This window comes from Pogona vitticeps, chromosome 5 (assembly GCF_051106095.1).
Source record: "Pogona vitticeps strain Pit_001003342236 chromosome 5, PviZW2.1, whole genome shotgun sequence".
Taxonomy (NCBI): Eukaryota; Metazoa; Chordata; class Lepidosauria; order Squamata; family Agamidae; genus Pogona; species Pogona vitticeps.
In genome coordinates, this window is record NC_135787.1 from 156,987,688 (window position 1) to 156,992,784 (window position 5,097).

The following is a 5,097-nucleotide window of genomic DNA, read 5'->3' on the forward strand; positions in this document are numbered from 1 at the left end:
CAAAGGCCCCCCTGGCCGCTGCTGAGACCTGTGCTCAGGGTTGAATCCTGGAACATACCCAGCCTGCAAACCTGACTTTTCAGGGGGAGTGTAATCCCATCCAGTTCAGGCTGGATCCTTATCCCCTGCTTTGTTGCTGCTGCTGCTGCTGTTGTTTTGTTGCTTGCTTTGTTGGATTTTGTTGAATTGTAGGCAATTGTGCATCACTTAGAGTAGGGGGTCACCAACCTTTTTCATCCCGCGGACCAGCTGGGAAAGATGGGGCACCCCCAAGCTTGTGGGCATGTGCGAACGAGTGCAAATGAGCGGGCGGGCACGCACAAATGGTGGCACGGTGCTTATGCACACTTACTCATGCACATGCACAAATGGCAGAGCGGTGCTCACACGGTCATGCACAGCATGCACAAAATCAGCTGTGTGGGGGTGAGTGCATGTGCGGGGGGCGGGAAGTCTGTCTCTGGTTCAGGCCACAGACCAGCACTGGGCCACAGACCGGGGGTTGGGGACCTCTGCCCTATGGATAGAGGGTCCTACTGTATAGTGACAAAGATGTGAGCCATGGAGGCATCCAGCTTTCCAAAAGTTCATAGCAAATGTAATGTAACTATCATTGTGGCATAGTGAATTCTGCTGGTAAAAAATCTGCAAAGCAGGAGTGCTGACTGCATTGTCATAGTTTCTGGAACCAGACAGATTTTTTTTTAAAAAAGGAATTGCACCATTGTGTATCTGCAATATCTATTCATTTTATTCTATAGATTAGTCATCGCCTCCAGATGCGCTCCCTGGCTGATTCCCTTCAACACTTTCAGCCTGGTCTCAGTTAAGCCCTCAACTGAACCACCACAACAATATAGTACATAGCATGGTCTCTGGCTCCCTGTAGTGGCCAGTTCAGGTAAATACATTGTGAAAATACTTATTTCTAGGATTTTTTCCCCCTTTCAATCATTTTCAGAATTTCAGACCACAGATAAGTGAAAACATGGATACTCATCCAGCAGATACTGGGATCCTACTGTATGCCCATCCTGAGAGAAACAGGTGTATACCCAACTGTCTGCAGTACTTTTGCAGTAATGTGTTCAATGCTGAAAGGGAGACAGAAAGGGAGTACTGTCTATTTAAAGACATTTCATCTGAAATCCTATTGGCACTTTCATAAGATTTGAGTAACTTCCCATGACTACCTGCAGCTGATTCTGGTTGAACAAATCAGGCCATGACCAGGCATGTGAGCCAGACAGCAAAGATGAGGCAAGTCTGGCTTCCAGTGGGAGGGAGTTCCAAAAGTTTGGGGACATCTTTGAAACACAACTGCATGTTTGATAGTGCAGGGATGTTGTTCAAATACTGGTATGTGTTTCAAACACTTAGGTCTTTTTTTAATTGACTCCTTAAACTATCTTTTTCATGGCAAGGACAAGAAAAAATGTCCAAAAAGAGGCAGAGAGTGAGAGAGAGAGATCCCCCAAAGGGTCAAAGGCTGGATTGTGTTACTGTGCCCATCCTTATTCAATTATTACTTTCATTTTCCCCCCTAAGAGCTTAGGAAAGTTCCTTTTAGTGCAGATGCTGGAAGATAACTTTTTGGAGCTCCAGCCTAGAATCCTCTCAGAAGGTCAACATGGGGAGATTTAACAATCAGAGGAATTGGTGACAGGGGATACATTTATAGGCCACTAATAAAAATGTATTTTAAAATCATATAAAATGCAAGCTTCTGTGGGTAAATCACATGATCAGAGGGATTGTTGACATCATCTTCAGGACAGCCAATCCCATGGGTGCTGCTGCCTTGGGAACCCAGCCCCCCCAATCCTCCTGGGTCTTTGTGACCTCACAGAGGCCCCACCTCTCTGCTAGCAGATAAAAGGGGCTTGCTGGACAGGGCAGGAGACCAGAGGGGAGGCCAGTGGCCAGAGGGCAGCCTAGCAGAGAGGGCAGCAGCAGTGGCAGCTGCAGGGGACCCAGCCCTTCTGCCCAAGGCAAGTTCTGAACTTGCTAAGTGGGCTTGCGAGTTAACAGCTCGAGGCTGGCGGAGATCCCTTGCCTTGAAGCTGGCTGCTGTTGGCGATGGACCTGGGGAAAGTTGGTGGACATTGGCAGACAGAAGCTGGTGGAATCTGCATCTGGAAGCTGGCTGAGGCCGCCAGGCGGAGGATGGCAGAGTTTGGCGGATGAAGCCAGTGGTGGATGTTAGCCTCCTGAAACCAGCTGGTGGAAGCTTGGTGGATCTTGGTAGATGGAAGCCCAGCATGTGTGTGAATGGCTGGTGGAGTGAAGGTTTGTGTGTGTCGGGGGGGCTGGCTGGTGTGTGTGTGTAAATGGGGTGGTTGGCGTCCATGGGGATGTTGTCGGGGTGTGTGTGTGACTCAAGCATTTGGGAGCTGGCGGAGGCTGGAAGAGATGAATGGGTGGATATTCCTGGTGGAAGCCAGTGGATGTTGGCAGGCGGAACTTTGGAATAAAGTTGCCAGAACATTGGTTGGCGGATATGCCTGGGTTGAAGCCAGTTGACGGCCATGGACGAGCTCACCCCTTAGTTGGTGTTTTTCTCTCTCTTTTTCTTGCAGGGCCCGAAGTGTCCTTTTCCCCAGGGGGATGCGAGGGACCAGAAGGCAGGCGTCCTGCTGGAGCTGAGCCGGGCTGTCTCCATTGAGGACCGGGATACCCGGTTAACCTCTTTTCAAAAACCAATAAAAGTATTTTTCTGGAATGGTTTTGAAGTGTTGTCTTGTTTGTCGGGCTTTCATGAGAGCGTCTTCCCCATCCCCTCATTATAATATCTGGGGCCCAATGCCTTGGAATGGGTCTCTGTGAGGTCACGGTGTGGGGCCTTGTGATGTCACAAGAGGCAGGAGCCTCTTCAACAGTGGGAACAATGTCTGCTGCAGGCGTGAAGGAGTGGGAGAGGCACTGTTGGTCTCCTATATGACTTCCTAAATATATTATGTGTCCAACACATGCAGGAAGCCAGTGAGCCCTTCAGACGTCAGTGAAAGCAAATTTAAAGCCATCTGCAGCAGAGTCTCCTGAATATACTGTATACATCTCTGCAAGTGACAGCAATATAACTTCAGTGACTGGCTTTTCTGCTGGACAAATATTATTTTGGGGTTTTCTGCCTCCATCGTTTTTGTTCTTGTTTTATTGGCTAAAGCTAACTACTGCTTTAGCTTTGTTAACCCAGCTCCTTTCATTAATACTTAGTCTAAAGCATTTACAAGGACTAGTAAATGAGTCTATGAGAATGTGTTTTAAACATGGGGTGGGGGGAGTGATAAACAACCTATAGGCATAAAACCTCTGGATTTGTTGTAGTTAGGTTGGCAAATCCCCATGAGATCTGAAATACAAGATTTAAAACCTGCATTTCCTGCTTAAACATCCTAAATGGATAATACTCATGTTGGACTCATTGTAATTTTTGGGGTTGGCACTAAGCTCCTTTGCTATTTGTTATTTATTTCTCAACAGCTCTATGTTTTTATTCACTCTCTTCTTCAAAAATGTAAGACTGTAGTTTTTGTTCTGTTTTCTAAATAGCCCAGCTAAATGTTAGTCTTTGATACTTCACATTGCTTATTAAAGGCATTAAGAGAATCACTGCTGATATGAAGAACTACTATTCAATGTGATAGGAAAACAAAACTGTTTTGGAACAAAACGAAGTGTCCAAAATCCACAAGTAGACTGTGCTCTTATTAGGATGGACTGTATAGTTCCACGATCGTGTGTACAGGAACAAGACACATCAGTGAACCAGGATCTGCTGTAGGTATTTTCTGATCTGCGGAAATACATGGTCAGTACCTGCTCAGAGATCTGTTTCTTGCAATAGGTTAAAAAAATACAGGTTTCTTAGGCTGTATAGCCGAAGTGCCATGAAAGAACACAGTTGTTACTCAGGCAAAACTGGAAATTAAATTGAAGGTGGTGCACTGTGATAAAACAGATATTTGGGTTCAAATTTTCAGGGATCACAATCCACTTCTTCAGGCACGTGGCATATAATGGTTATGCCACAGGTATATACTCACAGAGTATATGATGGAGGTATGGGGACCAAACAAGAGGGGAAAAACTGAATGACAATTAGATTACAATGGGCTTTTAGCATAACCGTGGCCCAGTAATGATCAGTCCAAGTATGGTTACATAGATATCCTGTTATCAACCACCCACAACATCAAGGGCTCAGTTACTTATTCATCTGGTAATTTGTGTCCAGTATGAATCACAGCTAGAGCAGTTTGTTTACCAGGAAGAAATAGACCAAATTTGGCTTACACTAAGCAACAGGATTTCAGCCGATATATGTATAGTAACACTCCTGATTTTTCCACAGTTTTGATACAGCTATAGTTAGATGTGATGCCACTTCAGCACATCCATTTAATTGTGCCTATGTAGTAAACACTTTTAATTATCATTACAGGAACATCGTCACTCTTAAAAGCACATTACCAAAGTAATTGTTGCCCTGTTTTCCCTGTCTTATTTAGTTACTGTATTTAGTTTATTTATACTCTGTATATATAAACTTGCAGCCTAGCTACTGTACTCCATGAATTGGAAGAAGTGGATTGTGATCCCTGAAAGCCCACACTGGAATAAGTCTTTAAGGAGGAGCCTCGTGGCACAGTGGTTAAACTGCACTACTGCAGTCAAGACTTTGCTCCACAACCTGAGTTCAATCCTGGCAGGCTCAGGTTTCCAACTTGAAGTTGACTGAGCTCTAGTACCCAGCTTGCGGTAGAGGGACAGTGTGTAATCTGCATAATTGTAAACTACCCAAAGAGTGCTCTAATGCTATGGGGGGGTATATAAGCAGCACACTTTATTTAAGTGGATGACATCTTCACATCCCGCTGTCTGAAGAAGTCACACAGCATCCTGAGAGACTCTTCCCATCCTGCTTATAACATTTTTGAACTGTTACTATCTGGCAGAAGATATAGAACAATTAAGACTCGGACCACACGTTTTCTCAATAGTTTTTATCCCAGAGCTATAATTGCAATTAATAATGAGCTTAAAGACCACCAGTAGTGAATAATTAGTTGGACTGTGTTACTTGGCCTGCAGTGT

The 5,097-nt window shown here is 45.0% G+C and overlaps 1 long non-coding RNA gene across 1 annotated transcript; it reads left to right on the forward strand.

Annotated features, from left to right (window-relative positions):
- The first annotated feature begins 441 nt into the window (after positions 1 to 441).
- On the forward strand, positions 442 to 2,726 carry LOC140707345 (uncharacterized). Its single transcript, XR_012087327.2, has 2 exons — positions 442 to 901; positions 2,580 to 2,726. It is a non-coding gene; the product is annotated as an uncharacterized LOC140707345 (long non-coding RNA).
- The last annotated feature ends 2,371 nt before the right edge of the window (positions 2,727 to 5,097 follow it).